Below are 22,432 nucleotides of genomic sequence, written 5' to 3' on the forward strand. Positions count from 1 at the left end.
AGAGTGTGGTGAGACTGCGGAACTCACTACCATAGTGAATAGTTGGAGTGGAATACACTACAACTGAGGGTAAGCAACCCAATACAAATGAATGTCACTGTCACCAGATTCACAACACAGTGAAATTTAAACATGCAATGTCCCTCAATTTCTCAACTGTCCTGAACCAGACTTGATGAAGAACAGATCTTGCACATCAACATTATAATTTAAACAACAACCAAATTATAAATATGGCAAATTTTCTCGGACAAAGTTAAAGATGATAATCTCATTAATAGCAATTATTTAAACCCTTTGATCAAGTCCCCCACCATCTCAGAGACAGAGACTTTAGCGGCAAATTAAGAAAGAATTTATTTTTAAACTTACCATTTCAAGCAAACAGTTTCCAACAATGGATTGCCAAGCCTTTGTGCAATCTTTGGACTATGACTGTTTCACAGACACGTAACTGTAAATCTAATTTAAAAGTCACTGCTGAATGTGAATAGACACCCCAGTATTCAGCCATTTCTTACAGGCTGGGACTCATTCCCAGAAAGAGCCAACAATTCTTTAACTGGACAGTAGAATCTAGAGAGAACAGCTCCTGGTCTCAAAGAGCAGCAGTGCCCAATGGAAGCAAAGTTGCAGGGGTGGGGGAGCACGACCGCATAAAACAAAAAAAAAGACCGACTCTCCCATTATCAGTACTGTCAGAATGTGCAGGAGTTCAGTCCTCGCAGTGGCCCACAGCAGCTTCACCAGCAGAATCAGATTGTTGGGAGCACTGGTGTGCGCGCTGGTGCTTCTGCAAGGTGCAGAATGATGAGAACCTCCGCTTCCACTCGGGGCAGGTGAACAGCCTCTCCCCGGTATGGCCCCATCTGTGCCTCAGCAGTTGGGAGGAATTGCTGAAGGCCTTCCATCACTCTGGGCAGGGGAAGGGCCTCTCCCCCGTATGGACCCGAAGGTGGGATGCCTGGGTAAAGTCCTTCCCGCACTTGAGGCAGGAGAATGGGCTCTCCCCGGTGTGGACCCAATGTTGCCTCAGCAGGGCAGATGTATCATTGAAGGCCTTCCCGTACTTGGAGCAGCTGAAGGGCTTCTGTAATATGTGGACCCGGCGGTGGGTCAGTAGGACAGAGGAATAGCTGAAGGTCTTCCTGCATTTGGGGCAGGAGAATGGCCTCTCGCCTGTGTGGACCCCCTGGTGGCTCTGCAGAGAGTAGGAATGCTGAAGGTCTTTCCGCACTCAGGGCAGGAGAACAGTCTCACCCCGGTGTGACTGAGCCCATGAGTCTCCAGGTCAGATGGGAAACGGAAGCCTTTCCTACAGTTGCCACATTTTCATGGTTTCTCCACGGGATGGGATTCCTTGGGTTTCTCAATGACAGAAGCTTCAGCTGCACACAAACGCGTGGACAGCACCTCCCTGCCGTGAATTCCACTTCCCAGTCTGTATAACTTTTACTGGCTCCACAATCAGAGTGCTGCAACAGTCGGGTCTCTCTTTCAGTCTCACTGATGCTGAAAACGTACTGAAAGAGGAATCAAAAAGCTTGGTTCCTTTTCACAGAATCACAGTCGAAACTTGTTATAGTCCCGATGGATTCAGTGACTGCCAGACATTGACGTGAAATTGAGGACTGCAAATGCTGGAGATTCAGAGTCAAAGCACAGCAGATCAGGCAGCATCTGAGGAGCAGCAGAGTCAATGTTTCAGGCAAAGCTCTTCATCTATTGATATTGAAACGTCCATCTTCAGATCTTCAAATAATCTGTAAAAAGAGATGACAAAAGTCATTACAGTCAGTCCAGGTTATAAATTCCCAACAAGCAATTCTACTTTCTGCAGAACATTCTTTTCTTTTTCCACAAAATTGAAAGCACCATCCCACCCCCTCTCACCCCTCTATTCTCACTCCGCTCAAACTAATCCTCCCGACGGTACTGATTCAGGATCTGACAGAGACCGAAAAGTGAAAACATCAAGACAGACACCTTAGAATTTTAGATACCTCCACCTGAAAGTTAGTATCTTTCACGACATCTAGGAGTGAGTAAGTCTGATTTTGGGAAGCAAAAAAATGTGTTAATTCAGGATGGACCTTCAATGCAGCTTCTTGAGAAACAACCAGACACGAAATGGTTAACATCTGGGGAGGTGGAAGTGGGGAGATGGAGGAAATGAGATATCAAGGCATTGACACCGACACCAGACAGAAACTGAACACACAGGCAGGGCAAACATTACGGGCAAGCCAGAGTCACAGAGATACACTGCACAGAGACAGGTCCTTCGGTCCAACTCATCCGTGCCGACCAGATAGCCTAAATTAATCTCGTCTCATTTACCAGCACTTGGCCCATCTTCCTCTGAACTCTTCCTATTCATATACCCATCCAGATGCCTTTTAAATGTTATAATTGGACCTACATCCATCACTTCCTCCGGCAGATCATTCCTTACACTTGCCTCCCTCACCTCAAACATATTATCCTCCTGTTCTGGAGTTCTCCCATCCCAGGGAAATGACCTTGTCTATTTACCCTGTCTATGCCTCTCATGATTCTATAAACGTCTGTAAGATCACCCCTCAGCCTCTGGTATACCGGGGAAAACAGCTCAAGCAATGCACTGCGTTTCCTTTTAGCTTCACACTCACAGAACCTTACTCCCTTGTAAAACATTGTTTCCCTCCCCCACACTGTCCATGGGAAAAGCCAAGACTGCTGAGACTCTGGAGTTGGGGGAATGCCACGTAGAATTCCTGCAATGTGGAAACACGCCATTCAGCGTGGGCGGCACGGTGGCACAGTGGTTAGCACTGCTGTCTCACAGCGCCAGAGATCTGGGTTCAATTCCCGCCTCAGATGACTAACTGTGTGGAGTTTGCACGTTCTCCCCGTGTCTGCGTGGGTTTCCTCCGGGTGCTCCGGTTTCCTCCCACAGTCCAAAGATGTGCAGGTCAGGTGAATTGGCCATGCTAAATTGCCCGTAGTGTTCGGTAAGCGGTAAATGTAGGGGTATGGGTGGGTTGCGCTTCGGCGGGGCGTTGTGGACTTGTTGGGCCGAAGGGCCTGTTTCCACACTGTAAGTAATCTAATCTAATCAAAAAAAAAGTCCACATCGACCATCCAAAGCGTAACTCATGTGGACACATTCCCCCTATCCCATTCCACTACACTTACTGCACACTATGGGCCCATTTAGTATGGCCACTTCTCCCAAAACTGAACACCTTTAGATGTTGGGAGGAAACTAGAGCACCCGGAGGAGACACGGCAGGGAGAATGGGCAAACTCCACACAGAGAGTCGCCCCAAGGCTGGAATGGAAAGTAGATCCCTGGCGCTGTAAGGCAGCAGTGCGAACCACTGATCCATCGTGCTGCCCATGTGTGCAGAAAGAGGTGGGGGCTGGGAACTTTGTTAATTGTACTTCGCAGTGGATTGTTGTGTAAGGTAAAATCTCACGGCATCCAGGGAGAGCTAACCAACTGAGCACAAAATTTAGAAGCGCGTTGTTGGAGATGCTGGAATCCTTCCTGAAAACAACAAATGCTGGAGATCACAGTGGGTCAGGCAGCGCTGTGCTACTCTATGACTGGACAGTGTGGACGTGGAGATGATGTTTCCACTAGGAGAAGGGTTGAGGATGCCAAGTCATTGAGGGCATTTAAAACAGAGATAGGTTCTTGATTAATAAGGGGTCAAGGGTTATGAGGAGAGGGCAGCAGAATGGGATAGAGAAACATATCAGCCATGATCGACTGGTGGAGCAGACTCGATGGGCCAAATGGCCTCATCCTGCTCCTGAGTATTGTAGTCTTAAAGCTGGGCAGGTGACTTAAGGGGTTCTCACAAAATATTTCAGAATCCTGAAGAGGGGTTGTTGGAATCGAAACTTTAACTCTGCTTTCTCTCCACAGATGCTTCCAGTCCTGCTGAGTTTTTCCCGTGTTCTCAGTTTTTGTTTCAGATTTCCAGCATCCACAGGTCTTTGTCTTATTTATCACAGTCGTTTCTTGCCCTTCCCAAGTGTCGGAACCTCATCTCCCTGATCTACAAACTGTTCACTTACCCTAGAAATGACCACTACCTCCTTATCAAAGTAGATCCCTTTGTTGCAAAATGATTGTTCAATTCTGTGACCAAAATTATTGCATTCGTAATTACTTACACCAGGGACTCTCAATATCGCAGGCCAGAACACAGCTAGATTGTTTCAGACAGTACATTTATGTGATTTGATACAATTCCCTATTCCCGACATTACCAGCGTGTTGCAGGGAATAGAGGGTTTGAATTAAGAAGAAGCTGGGACATTTTTCCAATGGAGCCGAGGAAGTTGACAGTTAACCTTATAGAGTTTTTTAAAATCAGAAAGGGTATAGATAAGGTCTCATTCCCAGGAGGCTCAGAATATTTTATTGCTCCAGAAGGTGCAAAAGGGGGTCAAAGCTTCAACAGAAATCGAGCAGAGCTGAGAACAGACAACATTTAACTCTGTGGGAACAGGGAGATCAGAGGACACAGAAATCAGGACCTGAAATCCGAGCTGACACCAGACTACCATGTTATCAGTGCTTTGATTAGCAGTGCCCACCCTCCACCTTTACTGAGCCTCTCAGTCGACTTGAATGCCACGTATCCCCTCGATATTCCGGATCCAATCCTTGTCATTCTGAAGCCATATCTCTGTAAGGAGTCTCTGATCATAATTATTCTCTTCAATGTGTGCAGTCAATTAATTCGCTTTTGTTATAATGCAGCACACATTCACAGACTGAGCTTTTAGTCTTATTTTTTGTGATGGTTAGAATCCAGTTTTGATTGCTAGTACATTTATTCTTCTTGTCCCTTTCTCTCATTCTCTGGTGTTTGGTTTCCACATCACTCCATTGCTCACTGGCCTTGATTTGGATTGGCTGTGGTAAATTGCCCAGTGTTTAGGGATGTGCAGGTTAGGTGGGTTGGCCATGGGAAACGCAGGGTTATCGTTTCAAAGTAATTGAAGGAGTAGGCTATTTGGCCCATCGACCCTGCTCCGCCATTCATTAAAATCATGGCGGATCGATCAATCGTCTCAGCTCCTCCTAATTGCATTATCCCAACTTCCCTTAATTCCCTTTCCACGCAAAAACCCCATCCAACAGTGTCTTAATGAAGCTGCCTCTACTGCTTCCTTGAGCACAGAATTCCATTAATTTACCATTAACCACATAGGTCCTGCCCTGAGTTGCCTCATCAAAATGCAACAGCTCATATTTGTCTAAATTAAACTCCATCCACTACTCCTTGGCCCATCGGCTCATCTGATCAATTATAATTTATATTAAACTTTCTTTCCTACCTTCTTCCCTAAAAGCTGAAAATCTCCACCCCACACTCTCACCCTCCATTCTCACTTTGTTGAATCTAATCACGGATGTCCTCATCCTGAAGGGTTTGGTTCATGCTGATTAACAGGCCCACATTCAAGGGGGATCTAACTGAAACGTGCAGAACATTGAACGCCCTGGACAGATTGGATATTGGGAAGATGTTTTCATTGGGAGGAGAGACTAATACCCATGGGCATAGCCTTAGCATAAAGGGAGAATGGAGATTAGGAGAAATTTCTTTAGCCAGAGAGTGGTGAATCTATGGAATTCATTGTCACAGAAAACTGTGGAGGCCAGGTCACTGAGTATGTTGAACATTGAGATAGAGATGTACAGCACAGAGACAGACTGTTTGGTCCAACTTGTCCATGCCGACTAACTATCCCAACCCAATCTAGTCCCACCTGACAGCACACGGCCCCATATCCCTCCAAACCATTCCTATTCATACACCTACCCAAATGCATTTTAAATGTTGCAATCGGACTAGCCTTCACCACTTCCTCTGGCAGATCATTCAATAAACGTACCATCCTCTGCGTGAAAACGTTGCCTCTTAGGTCTCTTTTGTATCTTTCCCCTCGAACACGAAACCCATTCCCTCTCGGTCTGGACTCACCCACCCCAGGAAAAGACTTTGTCTATTAATCCTATCCATGCCCCTCATGTTTTTATACATGTACAGTTACAACGTTTAAAAGACATTTGGATAAGTACATGAATACGAAAGTTTCGAAGGTTTATGGGCCAATCACTGGTCGGTGGGCCGAGTTTAGTTTGAGAACATACTCAGCACGGACTAGTTGGATGAAGGGTCTGTTCAGTGCTGTCAGACTCTGTGAATGACCTGTACTGGTCTTAAAACCATTTTCTTACCTCCCCCGATAAGCATCCACTTCTTTGTTGTTCAAAACTCAGATGAACTTAGCCTTAAATATGTTCAATGACCCCACTTCTGAACTCAATTCCTCTTCGTAATATACCACTTGCCTCGCTCATTGCCTGCTGCATCTGCCCGACAACTGGCATTGACTGGTGCGGAAGGAATCTGAGACCCCTTAGTACATCCATACATCATTCCTGATGAAGGGCTTGTTCCCGAAACGTTCCCTGTCCTTCTCCTCAGATGCTACCTGTTGTGCTTTTCCAGTGCCACATTTTTCGACTTTCACCTCCAGTCCTCACTTCCTCCACATTCCAATATGTCACCATTTCAACAATGCACTGCTTTTCTTTTAAACAGCAAAGGCTATAACTTCACATTGCCGCACTGCACTTGCCATGTGTTTGTCAATTGAGACACAGACCTGGACCAACTTCGGGAAGAGGCAAAACACTGAGTTCTGAACAAAAACCGTAGCACACTCAAAACGTCGGCTCTGTTTACCTTTCCACTGATGCTACTCGACCCGTTGGCTTTCTGCAGTATTCGCTGTGTTTGTTCGACACAAATGCTGCTTTCCATTAAAGAACTTCAATCCCTGTCCTCTGGTAACTGACCCGAGTCAGTGGCAATAGGTTCTTCTGATCATTAAGGTAAAAACAATGACTGCAGATGCTGAAAACCAAATACTGGATTAGTGGTGCTGGAAGAGCACAGCAGTTCAGGCAGCATCCAACGAGCAGCGAAAACACCACGTCTTCTCCCATCATTGACAACAGCCCCTGGAAATCTCCAGTTAATCATCTTTGCTCCAAAGAGAACATTCCCAAACTTGGGAATGTCTCCACAAAATGGAAATTGCTCATCCCTGAACATGATGCATGTGTTACAATGGGGAAGAGGTTTTGGCAAAATATTGTCAGTTAGCAGGTGGAAAAATGTTCAGGAAGTAAAACACAAATCCCAGTCTCCAGCTTTGTGAATCTTTAGAAACTCTTTGGGAAGTGGAATTCGAGGAGAATGAAGGATGAACTGTCCGACTGAGCAGAGACAGTCCAGACACCGTCCCCTTGTTTAAGAGGCCGATTGACTCTGATATTCTCCGGAGATGAACTGACCCGAGACATTGAAAGAATTCTCTGCACATCAGGAATTCAAACCCCTTCTCGGCTCGGGGCCAATGAGAAAATTCGGGAAGAGGCAAAACACTGAAAGGCTTGGAGGGCGATGGCCCCGGTGTAGGAGAGCTCGTTCCTAGTGTCATGGATGTGCCTGCAGATGGTGGGATCAGGCTGAACCCATGTCTCCATAATGAATGTCCAAGGCTTTATTATGGAAAATTAAAACTGATAGAAGATAATGGTAATTTTGGGCGGGGCGGGTTGAATTATGAATTGAATAGTAGGTTCCTCAAAGACACTTTGCCGGCCGCACTGGAAACTGTCTCTGTGGCGCAATTGGTCAGCGCGTTCGGCTGTTAACCGAAAGGTTGGTGGTTCGAGATCACCCAGGGACGGAGTGCTACTTGTTCTCGCTCCTACCGCTTTCTTGGCTGCGAATGTGCACGTTTTTCATGGTTTCAGGAAAATGTTTCCCAAACGGAAATCTTTTCCACTGAGGCAGCACAAAGGGGTTTCTGAATTTGTTGAATTTCTAACGTAAAGGACTGCGGATGCTGAGAATCCGAGACAGAAAGCGAAACTGCTGGAAAAACTCAGCAGGTTTGGCTGTACTTGGATGAGGTAAAAAACGAGTTCTGAAATGTTGTCTCTGATTCTCTTTCCACAGATGCTGCCTGACCTGCTGAGTTGCTCCTGCAATTTCTGTTTTTGACTGAACGTCCATTTCATCTTTCGGGATGAAACACCCAGACTCGCCATTTGCAGATATTTAACCCTTTCGAAACCTGTGAAGTGATTGGATTCAAACAAACTCAGCAATGATTTACTCTTTCGCAGCTCCACAGGCAGATAGACCTGGGAAATGAAGCTGTCAGTGTGGTTCTGTATTGGTGGGCCGAGTGGTGAATGCGATGGACATGAAATCCATTCCGGTTCCCCCTGCCGACTTCAGTTGAGAAACGACATCAAAAGAAAAGGGAGATTGCTCCACGGTTTTTTTTTTAAATGCAATCAGTGGACGGGTTGAAATATTTCAATCACATTGGCACTGGTCGGGAATCTGCAAACCACTGCCTGACAGGGTGGAACAAGCAGATACCCACAGAGCTGCTATTGAGGCGATGAGCCAAGAGTTTGGAAATGAAACAAGAACAGTGAGGGGCGTGAAGTCGTGATCGAAGTTAAGCAGGCACCTGAGGATAAAGGTGTTTTATTTCCCGGTGAAAGATACTGCTTCACAAAGTTGGGACTATGGAAGGGAAGCAGTGACGGTGATCATCTTTGGCTGTTCCTCTTGTGAATGTTCCCATTGTTGCGCATGTCCGTGTATAACGTCAGAACTCTGCAGCATGGTGGCGTTAGATACGCACAGTGCCAGGGGCGCAATGGATGACGCATCTGACTCCACCTACCTGTTTGAAATGCAGCTCACAGCTTCTTCACACACCCCAATTAATCTTTCTCATTGTCCTGAAGCCAGCACACGGTTTGAATTCCCGATCTGCAGGAACGAGACTCTTTTCAATGTCTCGCGTCAGGAAATTTCCCTGAGAACATCAGAGTCAAGTCATAGCGCTGTCGGAGGAGGGGAAGCTGAAATAGCCCCACACGCTGCTCACGGGCACATTTCACTTTCCCCAACACACTGCCCCAACCACTGCGCCTCCTGGGAGTGGAAAGGAAACAAACACCAAAACCCAGTCTCAGCTTTGTAAATCTTCAGGAAATAAGAAAACTGTTCATCCCTTCGGATCTTCCATCCTGGGCTGACAGCCTTGATTTTAAATGGATGTCCAGTCAGTGCCGACTCGTTTTGGCTGAAAAAAATCTTCCTTATCTCATCCCAGCATTTCTTGCCAGAGAGACCTGTGTGGCAGAGTTCATGTATATATTTCCTTGTATGGTATTTTGTAAATAACATTCGTTTGCTGGTTGTTTGTATCGGGTATTTCAGGTTCATTAGCCGCTGTTTAAGTTTGTTGGTAGGTTTGTGGGCTACCATGATGCTGAGAGGTTTGATTTGTCTGGACATCATTTCCCAGATGTCTTTAATGTAAAGTAATGTGCTAGGGTTTCTGTAGACGTTGTGTCTACTTGTGTCTGTTTGTTGATGTGAAATCGGCACACTGGGTTTATTGGGTAGGCAAAAGTGAGGACTGTAGATGCTGGAAACCAGAGTTTAGATCAGAGTGGTGCTGGAAAAGCACAGCAGGTCTGACAACTTCCGAGGAGCAGGAAAATCGACGTTTCGGGCAAAAGCCCTTCATCAGGAATAGAAGCAGGACGCTTCCAGGGGTGGCGAGATAAATTGGGGGTGTGCTGGGCCAAAGGTAGCAAAGAGTACAATAGGTGAATGGGGTTGGGGACGTAGGTGACAGGTCAGAGAGGAGGGTGGAGCGGATAGGTGGGAAGGGAGATTGACAGGTAGGACAGGTCATGAGGACAGCGCTCAGATGGAAGGTTGGAACTCAGCTAAGGTGGGGGGAGTGGAAATGAGGAAACTGGTGCAGTCCACATCGATGTCCTGGGGTTGAATGTATCCGAGGCTGAAGTTGGGGCGTTCTTCCCCCAGACATCGGGTGGGGAGCGAGCGGCGATGGAGGAGGTTCAGGTCCTGCATGTCCCTGGCAGAGTGGGAGGGGAGGTTGAAATGTTGGGCCACAGGGCGATGGGGTTGATTATTGCGGGTGTCCTGGAGATGTTCCCTCAAACGCTGTGGCTTGATTCTGCGACGGGGCTCCAGTCTCCCCAATGTAGGGGAGACCGCATCGGGAGCAATGGATACAAGAAACAACTTTGGTGGAAGCCTTCGAACTCCCGTGACCCGGGTTCGATTTCCGGGCAGGGAAGCAATTTTCAGTAGAGCTGTCAAACTTCGCTGCCATCTCCGTGGTGGTCTAGTGGTTAGGATTCGGCGCTTTCACCACTGCGGCCCGGGTTCGATTCCCGGTCAGGGAAGCAATTTCCAGTGTATTTTTTGGGCTGCACATTCTCCTTAAATGCGCTGTAGAGTTACATATTGGTCTTCGGAGTCTCTGGCTGCTGCACTGTGTTGTGGTTCGTTGGAATAGTACCCTCGTTCAGATTTGTTTGTAGGTGTAGGGATGATTACTTCTGTAGCTAAGTACTTGGTTCGTGTGTGTTGCTTTCCTGCAGAGGCTGTTTTGAATTTATCATTGACTGGTCGGTCTACTGTGACATCCAGAAATGGCACTTTGTTGTTGTTCTCCTCTTTTGTGAATTTTATGCCAGGAAGGAGATTGTTGATGGTGTTGTAGGTTTCCTCTAATTTGTTTCATTTTTTGATGACAGAAGTGTTTCATGGGCGTTTCGTTGATTTGTTTGTCGGGCTTGTTACTGAATATGAAGTGGGTGGTAAGGCACAGTTCCACGAGGTTGACAGTGTTATCTTTGCAGGCTGAAGTTGGTTCTGTGTTTTTGTCTTTAGTTCTTCGAGTAGTGTCTTCAGTTTTCTTTGGCGACGTTGATGTTAATGGATGTGAACAGGGCTGTTATGTCAAAGGACAACATTATTCCATCCTCTTCTGTCTTCGTGTCTTTGGTGTTCGGGAATTCTTGGATGGAGTAAATGGAGTGGAGTGAATCTTCGACTTGGTGTTTTAGTCCTCAGTGGAGGCCTTTGACAAGTCTGTATATTGGTGTTCCAAGTAGTGAGACGATGGCCTGAGGGGGGCTCCTAGTTTGAAAAAGAGGAGAACAACAATAAACTGCATTCTTAGATGTCACAGTAGAGCGAACAGTCAATGGGGAACTTCAAACTCGCGTCGACAGAAAAACAACACACACAAATACTTAACCACGGAAGCAATCATCCCAACACCCACAAACGAAGATTCAACAGGACATTATTTCAACGAGCCGCTACACACTGCAGCACAGAGAAATTACGAATTACAAGAGAGAAATACGTATATAATATATTTAAGGAGAACGCGTCCCAAAAAAACCCATTCCGCCGATTTCTCAGTGATGCTTCCAAGCTCACTCTCAAAAATTCGGTTTGTCCCTCCATTCTTTCCTGTTTGTTTTTTGTGGGTTTTGAAAGCGTTCCCAAAGCGTTCCCAATCCTCTGACTGAGTATTGGAGTTGGGAAGGTAAAAACAATGACTGCAGATGCTGGAAACCAGATTCTGGATTAGTGGTGCTGGAAGAGCACAGCAGTTCAGGCAGCATCCAAGTAGCTTCGAAATCGACGTTTCGGGCAAAAGCCCTTCGTCAGGAATAAAGGCAGTGAGCCTGAAGCATGGAGAGATAAGCTTATCTCTCCATGCTTCAGGCTCACTGCCTTTGTTCCTGAGGAAGGACTTTTGCCCGAAACGTCGATTTCGAAGCTGCTTGGATGCTGCCTGAATTGTAGTTGTGAAGTTATGTTGTGGCTGTACAGGACATTGGTGAGACCACTTTTAGAATATTGTGTGCAATTCTGGTGTCCCTCCAATCAGAAGGATATTGTGAAATTTGAAAGGGTTCTGAAGCACCAATGGGTCCACAGAGGGGAAGAGGCCCTTCTGCTGCCCTGAGTGTGGGAAGGCCTTCAGTGATTCCTCTGCCCTGCTGACGGACCAGTTGGTCCACACCGTGGAAGGCTGTTCTCCGGCCCCAAGTGCGAGATGGCCTTCAGCAGTTCTTCCCACCTGCTGAGACACCAGTGGGTCCACACTGAGAGGCCGTTCTTCTGCCCCAACTGCAGGAAGGGGCATTGCTCTTTCCTCTGACGTACTGGCCCATTGGTGTGTCCAAATGGTAGAGAGGTCGTTAAGTTGCCCTATGTGCAGGAAGGCCTTCAGCAATTCCTCGGCCCTGCTGAGGCACCAGTCTATCCACACCGGGGAGAAGCCGTTCTCCTGCCCCGAATTTGGGAAGGTCTTTACCCACTCCTCCACACTGCTGAATCACCAGCTGGACCACACGGGGGTTTGGGGGGGGGGAGAGTGGCGGAGGAGGGGAGGCCATTCTGCTGCCCTAAGTGTGGGAAAGCCTTCAGCAATTCCTCCGCCCTGCTGAAGCACCAGTGTGTCCACCCTGGGGAGAGACCCTTCAGCTGGCCCGAGTGTGGGAAGAGGTTCATGTTTTCCTGCAACTTGCGGAAGTACTAGCGGGGGCAACAGCGCTCCCAGCAATCAGATCCCACCAGTGACGCTGCCTTCGGTCACCCCCCAGGACTGAATCTGCTGCCATTTCTGACAGTGGGTGCAGTGGGAGAGTAGGTGAGCTGTTATTGTTTTCTGCTGGAATGCAATTGCCTCCCCTACACCACACAAACCCAACCCCAAGGTAGCTCAGGGTAAGCACTGCTGCCTCATGGCACCAGGAACTCAAGAATAATTCCACCCTTGGGGGTCTGTGTGCAATTTATGGAGGGTTGGAAAATGGATCTGAGTGGGTTAGTCTTCGGAAGATCAGTGCAGATGTGTTCGGCTGAAGGACCTGTTTTTCCACATTGTGGGGGTGCTATGATTCTATGAGCTTTGCCTTCAGTGGACACTGTTGCTCATTGAGCCCGGGACTGCACATTGCCAATGAAATGATCCAGCTTCCAGCCTTACCCCCGCCTCCCCACCCCCCCCCCCCCCCGCCCCCTCTCGCTTCTTGGAGCTTGGACCATCCTCAAGCGCCGGGGGGTTGTTGAACTCCTGGGCTCCAGCGGCCACGCCTCCACTGAAGAAGCTTTGGGAAACAGATGCAAAGGCAAGATGCAGAATAGAGAACCTTTGTATATGAAAGCAGCTTACAGAGATATTGAGCAACAGAATCACATGATTTTTACCCATCGTCCTCTGGGTTATCGACCCAGCACACTCACGCAGCACTACTCTACTTCTGTGCTCCCAGCAGCTGGATCGTGGATCAGTTTAAAGTAGGTCCTATATCTCTGATTACATCAGTACACAAGGCAGTGAAGAAAGGTTTCAGCACACTGGCCTTCATCAGTTAGGGAATTGAGTATAGATGTTGGCAAGTTATGTTGTAGTTATACAGGACGTTGATGAGACTGCACCTGGAATATTGTGATCAGTTTTGGTCCCCTTGGTCTTCTGACTTCTGACTTCTTCAACTCTGGGTTTGTGTTGAACTTGATGGGATACTTTGTCCAACTCAGCATGTTTAAACAGTATCTCTCAGAGGGATTCATCTGAAACTTTTCAGGAGGTGAGCTCAACAAGATTGAACTCTTCAAAGTTACTTGGACTCTATTTTAAACTTACATCAGGACCAGTAGTCAGAGACACGTACAGCATGGAAACAGACCCTTCGGTCCAACTTGTCCATGCTGACCTGATATCCTATATTAATCTAGTCCCATTTGACAGCACCTGTCCCATATACTCTGGCAGCTCATTTCATATATATACCACCCTCTGCATGAAAAAGTTGTCCTTTTAATTTGTTTCGCCTCTTACCCTAAACTTATGCCCTCTCGTTCTGGACTCCCCTACCCAAGGAAAGGACATTGTCTATTACACTGTCCATGCCCCTCATGATTTTATAACCGGTATTAGGTCACTTCTCTGCCTCCGATGCTCCAGTGAAAACAACCCCATGCTATTCAGCCGCTCCCTGCAGCTCAAGCCCTCCAACCCCCAGCAACATTCATGTAAATCTTTTCTCATAGATAAGTCACTCTTTCAGTCATGAAGAAGGGTTTATACCCAAAACGCTGACTACTCCACATCCTGGTGCTGCCTGGCTTGCTGTATTCTCCCAACCCCCGGCTTGCCAACTTCGGGTTGCAATATGTAGTGGCTCAGTGATTACCACTGCAGCCTCACAGTGCTGGGGACCCAGATTTGATTCCAGCCTTGGGTGGCTGTCTGTGAGGACTTTGCACTTTCCCCCAATGTCTGAGTGAGTTTTCTCTGGGTGGTCCTGTTTTCTTCCATAAACCAAAGATGTGCAGGTCATGTGGATGGGCCATGCTTATTTGCCCATAGAGTTAGGTACATTAGTCAGAGGGAAATGTGTCTGGATGGTTTACACTTCGGAGGGTCGATGTGGACTTGTTGGAATGAATGGCCTGTTTCCACACTGTAGCTAATCTCATCCAATACTTTTGTTACTAACGAATAGCAGAGTCGGCCAAACTTCTTCTCCGATGGTCTTGCGGTCTTAGGTTTCTCTGGTTCATTTCATTAGCAATGTGCAGTCCCGGGCTCAATGAGCAACAGTGTCCACTGAAGGCAAAGCTCACAGAATCATAGAACCCCCACAATGTGGAAACAGGTCCTTCAGCCGAACACATCTGCACTGATCTTCCGAAAACTAACCCACTCAGATCCATTTTCCTACCCTCCTTAACTTGCACACAGACTCCCAAGGGTGGAATTATTCCTGGGTTCCTGGTGCCATGAGGCAGCAGTGCTAACCCTGAACCATCATGGAGTTGTGATTGTGGGGTGTCGGGAAGGCAAAGGCAGTCCAGCAGAAGACTAAAACAGCCCACCTACTCTCCCACTGCACCCACTATCAGAACTGGCAGGAGGTTCAGATCTGGGAGGTGACTGAAGGCATCATCACTGGTAGGATCTGATTGCTGGGAGCGCTGGTGCCCCCGCTGGTGCTTCCGCAAGTTGTAGGAAAACATGAACCTCTTCCCACACTCGGTCCAGCTGGAGGGCATCTCCCAGGTGTGGGCACATTGGTGCTTCAGTAGGGCAAAGGAATTGCTGAAGGCTTTCCCACACTTAGGGCAGCAGAATGGCCTCCCCTCCTCCGCCACTCTCCCCCCCCCCCCCACCCCACCCCCAAACCCCCGTGTGGTCCAGCTGGAGATTCAGCAGTGTGGAGGAGCAGGTAAAGACCTTCCCACATTCGGGGCAGGAGAACGGCTTCTCCCCGGTGTGGATAGACTGGTGCCTCAGCAGGGACGAGGAATTGCTGAAGTCCTTCCTGCACATAGGCAACTGAACGACCTCTCTACCATTTGGACACACCAATGGGCCAATACGTCGGAGGAAAGAGCAAGGCCCCTCCTGCAGTTGGGGCAGAAGAACGGCCTCTCAGTGTGGACCCACTGGTGTCTCAACAGGTGGGAATAACTGCTGAAGGCCATCTCGCACTTGGGGCCGGAGAACAGCCTTCCCTGGTGTGGACCAACTGGTGCGTCAGCAGGGCAGAGGAATCACTGAAGGCCTTCCCACACTCAGTTCAGCAGAAGGGCCTCTTCCCCTCTGTGGACCCATTGGTGCTTCAGAACCCTTTCAAATTTCACAATATCCTTCTGATTGGAGGAACACCAGAATTGCACACAATATTCTAAAAGTGGTCTCACCAATGTCCTGTACAGCCACAACATAACTTCCCAACTCCAATTCAGGCAGCATTCAAGCAGCTTCGAAATCGACGTTTCAGGCAAAAGCCCTTCGTCAGGAATAAAGGCAGTGAGCCTGAAGCATGGAGACATAAGCTTATCTCTCCATGCTTCAGGCTCACTGCCTTTATTCCTGACGAAGGGCTTTTGCCTGAAACGTCGATTTCGAAGCTCCTTGGATGCTGCCTGAACTGCTGTGCTCTTCCAGCACCACTAATCCAGAATCTGGTTTCCAGCATCTGCAGTCATTGTTTTTACCTTCCCAGCTCCAATACTCAGTCGGAGGATTGGGAACGCTTTCAAAACCCACAAAAAACAAACAGGAAAGAATGGAGGGACAAACCGAATTTTTGAGAGTGAGCTTGGAAGCATCAGCGAGAAATCGGCGGAATGGGTTTATTGCGGACGCGTTCTCCTTAAATACACTATATACGTATTTCTCTTGTGGTCTTCGTAGTTTCTCTGTGCTGCAGTGTGTAGTGGCTCGTTGAAATAATGTCCTGATGCAGCTTCGTTTGTGGGTGTTGGGATGATTGCTTCTGTGGTTAAGTATTTGGTTTGTGTGTGTTGTTTTTATGTAGATGCTAGTTTGAAGTTCCCCATTGACAGTTCGCTCTACTGTGACATCTAAGAATGCAGTTTATTGTTGTTCTCCTCTTTTTCAAACTAGGAGCCCCCCTCAGGCCATAGTCTCACTACTTGGAACACCAATATACAGACTTGTCAAAGGCCTCCACTGAGGACTAAAACACCAAGTCGAAGATTCATGCCACTCCATTTACTCCATCCAAGAATTCCCGAACACCAAAGACACGAAGATAGAAGAGGATGGAATAATGTTGTCCTTTGACATAACAGCCCTGTTCACATCCATTAACATCAACGTGGCCAAAGAAAACTGAAGACACGACTCGAAGAACTAAAGACGAAAACACAGAACCAACTTCAGCAGCAAAGATAACACTGTCAACCTCGTGGAACTATACCTTACCACCCACTTCATATTCAGTAACAAGCCCTACAAACAAATCAACGAAACGCCCATGAAACACTTCTGTCATCAAAAAATGAAACAAATTAGAGGAAACATACAACACCATCAACAATCTCCTTACTGGCATAAAATTCACAAAAGAGGACAACAACAAAGTGCCATTTCTAGATGTACAGTCCACCGAACAATCAATGATAAATTCAAAACAGCCTCTACAGGAAAACAGCACACGCGAACCAAGAACTTAGCTACAGAAGTAATCATCTCTACACATACAAACATTTCTGAACGAGGGCACTATTTCAACGAAACACGACACAGTGCAGCACCCAGTGACTACGAAGACCAAATAGTAACTGTACAGCGCTTTTAAGGAGAATGGATAGCCAAGCAACACACTGAAAATTGCTTCCCTGACCGGGAATTGAACCCGTGCTGCAGCGGTGAAAGCGCCGAATGCGAACCACTAGACCACCAGGGAGACATAGGCAAAGCTGGACAGCTCTCCTGAAAATTGCTTCCCTGCCCGGAAGTCGAATCCGAGTCACGAAGTTAGAAGGCTAACACCAATGTCATTTCGTGTAGCCATTGCTCCCGATGCGGTCTCTTCTACATTGGGGAGACTGGAGCCCCGCCGCAGAGTCAAGTCACAGCGTTTGAGGGAACATGTCCAGGACACCCGCAACAATCAACCCCATCGCCCTGTGGCCCAACATTTCAACCTCCCCTCCCACTCTGCCAGGGACATGCAGGACCTGGGCCTCCTCCATCGTCCCTCCCTCCCCACCCGATGCCTGGAGGAAGAACGCCCCAACTTCAGCCTCGGCTACATTCAACCCCAGGACATCAATGTGGACTGCACCAGTTTCCTCATTTCCCCTCCCCCCACCTTACCTCAGTTCCAACCTTCCAGCTGAGCGCTGTCCTCATGACCTGTCCTACCTGCCAATCTCCCTCCCCACCTATCCGCTCCACCCTGCTCTCTGATATGTCACCTCCATCCCCACCCCCATTCACCTATTGTACTCTTTGCTACCTTTGGCCCAGCACACCCCACCCCCAATTTATCTCTCCACCCTGGAAGGGGTCCTGCCTCTATTCCTGATGAAGGGCTTTTGCCTGAAACATCGATTTTCCTGCTCCTCGGAAGCTGTCTGACCTTCTGTGCTTTTCCAGCACCACTCTGATCTAAACTCTGGTTTCCAGCATCTGCAGTCCTCACTTTTGCCTACCCAATAAACCCAGTGTGCCGATTTCACATCAACAAACTGACACAAGCAGACACAACGTCTGCAGAAACCTTAGCCACATTACTTTACATTAAAGACATCTGGGAAATGATGTCCAGACAACTCAACCCTCTCAGCATCATGGTAGCCCACAAACCGCCCAACACACTTAAACAGCGGCTAATGAACCTGAAATACCCGATACAAACAACCAGCAAACGAATGTTATTTATAAAATACCATACAAGGAAATATATACATGAACTCTGCCGCACAGTTCTCTGTGGCAAGAAATGCTGGGATGAGATAAGGAAGATTTTTTTCAGCCAAAACGAATCGACACTGACTAGACAGCCATTTAAAATCAACGTTGTCAGCCCAGGATGGAAGACCCGAAGGGATGAACAGTTTTCTTATTTCCTGAAGATTTACAAAGCTGAGACTGGGTTTTGGCGTTTGTTCCCTTTCCACTCCCAAGAGCCGCAGTGTTGGGGCGGTGAGTTGGGAAAAGTGAAATGTGCCCGTGAGCAGCGTGTGGGACTATTTCAGCTTCCCCTCCTCCGACAGCGCTATGACGTGACTCTAATGTTCTCAGGGACACTTACTGACGCGACACAGTGAAAATAGTCTCGTTCCCGCAGATCAGGAATTCAAACCGTATGCCGGCTTCAGGACAATGAGAAAGACTAATTGGGATGTGTGAATAAGCTGTGAGCTGCATTTCAAACAGGTAGGTGGAGTCAGATGCGTCATCCATTGCGCCCCTGGCACTGTGCGGACCTGACGCCGCCATGCTGCACAGTTCTGACGTTAACACGGACATGCGCAGCAATGGGAACATTCACAATGCGAACAACCAAAGGTAATCACCACCACTGCTTCCCTTCCATAGTCCCAACTTTGTGAAGCAGTATCTTTCACTGGCAAATAAAACACCTTTGTCCTCAGGTGCCTGCTTAACTTCGATCACGACTTCACACCCCACACTGTTCTATCTCATTTCCAAACTCTTGGCTCATCGCCTCAATAGCAGCTCTGTGGGTATCTGCTTGTTCCACCCTGTCAGGCAGTGGGCTACAAATTCCCGACTAGTCCCAATGTGATTGAAATATTTCAACTCCTCCACTGATTTGCATCTTTAACAAATACCGTGGAGCAATCTCCCTTTCTTTCTGATGACAGTTCTCAACTGTAGTCGGCAGGGTTCACCCCTGCGTGTGGAAACCACAATGGATTTCATGTCCATTGCATTCGCCACTCGGCCCACCAATACAGAACCACACTGACAGCTTCATTTCCCAGGTCTCTCTGCCTGTGGAGCTGCGAAAGAGTGAATCATTGCAGAGTTTGTTTGAATCCAATCACTTCACAGGTTTTGAAAGTGGTAAATATCTGCAAATGGCGAGTCTGCGTGTTTCATCCCGAAAGATGAAATGGACGTTCAGTTAAAAACAAAAACAGAAATTGCAGGAGCAACTCAGCAGGTCAGGCAGCATCAGTGGAAAGAGAATCAGAAACAACATTTCAGAACTCGTTTTTTTTCTCATCCAGGTACAGCTAAACCTGCTGAGTTTCTCCAGCAGTTTCGGTTTCTGTCTCGGATTCTCAGCATCCGCAGTCCTTGACATTAGAATTTCAATCAATTCAGAAACCCCTTTGTGCTGCCTCAGTGGAGAAGATTTCCGTTTGGGAAATATTTTCCTGAAACCATTAAAAACGTGCACTTTCGCAGCCAAAAAAGCGATAGGAGCAGGAACAGAAAACACTGCGTTCCTGGGTGGTCTCGAACCACCAACCTTTCGGTAAACAACCGAACGTGCTGACCAATTGCGCCACAGAGACCGGGCCAAACACCAGCCACACAGAGTCTTTGAGGAACCTACTAATCAATTCATAATTCAACCCGCCCCGCCCAAAAATTACCATTGTCCTATATCAGTTTTACTTTTCCATAATAAAGCCTTGGACATTCATTGTGGAGACATGGGGACAGCCTGATCCCACCATCTGCAGGCACATCCATGTCACGAGGAACGAGCTGTCCTACACCGGGGCCATCGCCCTCCGAGCCTTTCAGTGTTTTGCTTCTTCCCGCATTTTCTCATTGGCCCCGAGCCGAGAATGGATTTGAATTCCTGATGTGCAGAGAATTCTTTCAATGTCTCGGGTCAGTTCATGTCCCGAGAATATCACAGTCAATCCCCCGGCCTCTTAAACAAGGGGACGGTGTCTGGACTATCTCTGCTCAGTCGAACAGTTCATCCTTCATTCTCCTCTAATTCCACTTCCCAAAGAGTTTCGATAGATTCACAAAGCTGGAGACTGGGATTTCTGTTTTACTTCCAGAACATTTTTCCACCTGCTAACTGACGATATTTTGCCAAAACCGCTTTCGCATTGTAACATTTGCATCATGTCCAGGGATGAGCAATTTTCATTTTGTGGAGACATTCCCAAGTTTGGGAATGTTCTCTTTGGAGCAAAGAAGGTTAACTGGAGATTTCCAGGGGCTGTTGGCAATGATGGGAGAAGACGTGTGGGAATGGGCAGGTTAATGATCAGAAGAACCTCTTGCCACTGACTAGGGTCAGTTACCAGAGGACAGGGATTGAAGTTCTTTAATGGAAAGCAGCATTTGTGTAGAACAAACACAGCGAATACTGCAGAAAGCCAACGGGTCGAGCAGCATCTGTGGAAAGGTAAACAGAGCCGACGTTTTGAGTGTGCTACGGTTTTTGTTCAGAACTCAGTCTTTTGCCTCTTCCCGAAGTTGGTCCAGGTCTGTGTCTCAATTGGCAAACACATGGCAAGTGCAGTGCCGCAATGTGAAGTTATAGCCTTTGCTGTTTAAAAAAAAAGCAGCGCATTGTTTAAATGGTGATATATTGGAATGTGGATAAAGTGAGGACGAGAGGTGAAAGTCGAAAAATGTGGCACTGGAAAAGCAAAACAGGTCAGGGAGCATCTGAGGAGCAGGACAGGGAACGTTTCGGGCACAAGCCCTTCATCAGGAATGATGTATGGATGTACTAAGGGGTCTCAGAGTCCCTCCACCCCAGTCAATGCCAGTTGTCGGGCAGATGCAGCAGGCAATGAGCGAGGCAAGTGGTATATTACGAAGAGGAATTGAGTTCAGAAGTGGGGTCATTGAACATATTCAAGGCGAAGTTCATCTGAGTTTTGAACAACAAAGAAGTGGATGCTTATGGGGGGAGGTAAGAAAATGGTTTTAAGACCAGTACAGGTCAGTCACAGGGTCAGACAGCACTGAACAGACCCTTCATCGAACTAGTCCATGCTGAGTATGTTCTGAAAGTAAACTCGTCCCACCTACCAGTGTTTGGCCCATAACCCTTCCAACCTTTCGTATTCATGTACTTATCCAAATGTCTTTTGAACGTCGTAACTGTACGTGTATAAAATCATGAGGGGCATGGATAGGATTAATAAAGAAAGTCTTTTCCTGGGGTGGGTGAGTGCAGAACGAGAGGACATGGGTTTCGCGTTCGAGGGAAAAGATGCAAAAGAGATCCACGGGGCCACTTTTTCACGCAGAGGATGGTACATTTATTGAATGATCTGCCAGAGGAAGTGGTGAAGGCTAGTCCGATTGCAACATTTAAAAGGCATTTGGGTAGGTGTATGAATAGGAAGGGTTTGGAGGGATATGGGGCCGTGTGCTGTCAGGTGGGACTAGATTGGGTTGGGATAGTTGGTCGGCATGGACAAGTTGGACCAAACAGTCTGTTTCTGTGCTGTACATCTCTATCTCATTGTTAAACATACTCAGTGACCTGGCCTCCACAGTTTTCTGTGACAATGAATTCCATAGATTCACCACTCTTTGGCGAAAGAAATTTCTCCTAATCTCCATTCTCCCTTTATGCTGAGGCTATGCCCATGCGTATTAGTCTCTCCTCCCAATGAAAACATCTTCCCAATGTCCATTCTGTCCAGGCCGTTCAATGTTCTGTACGTTTCAGTTAGATCTCCGTTGAATGTGGGCCTGTTAATCAGCATGAACCAAACCCTTCAGGATGAGGACATCCGTGATTAGATTCAACAAAGTGAGAATGGAGGGTGAGAGTGTGGGATGGAGATTTTCAGCTTTTAGGGAATAAGGTTGGAAAGAAAGTTTAATATACATTATAATTGATCAGATGAGCCGATGGGCCAAGGAGTAGTGGATGGAGATTAATTTAGACAAATATGAGCTGTTGCATTTTGATGAGGCAACTCAGGGCAGGGCCTATGTGGTTAATGGTAAATTAATGGAATATTGTGCTCAAGGAAGCAGTAGAGGCAGCTTCATTTTGACACTGTTGGATGGGTTTTTTGCGTGGTAAGGGAATTAAGGGAAGTTGGGATAATGCAATTAGAAGGAGCTGAGACGATTGATCGATCCGCCATCATTTTAATGAATGGCGGAGCAAGGTCGATGGGCCAAATGGGCTACTCCTTCTATTACTTTGAAACGATAACCCTGCGTTTCACATGGCCTCCCC

General features: G+C 47.4%; 1 protein-coding gene and 1 non-coding gene across 2 annotated transcripts in view; both read left to right on the forward strand.

The window, feature by feature from the left end:
• Nucleotides 1-22,432, forward strand: part of LOC140460300 (uncharacterized) — a 749,266-nt gene that overhangs the window by 178,185 nt on the left and 548,649 nt on the right. The gene's annotated exons all lie outside the window — the stretch shown is intronic.
• trnan-guu (transfer RNA asparagine (anticodon GUU)) lies at nt 7,697-7,770 on the forward strand. Its single transcript has one exon. It is a non-coding gene; the product is annotated as a tRNA-Asn (tRNA).

The sequence above is a fragment of the Chiloscyllium punctatum genome, chromosome 36, assembly GCF_047496795.1.
Source record: "Chiloscyllium punctatum isolate Juve2018m chromosome 36, sChiPun1.3, whole genome shotgun sequence".
NCBI classification, from domain to species: domain Eukaryota; kingdom Metazoa; phylum Chordata; class Chondrichthyes; order Orectolobiformes; family Hemiscylliidae; genus Chiloscyllium; species Chiloscyllium punctatum.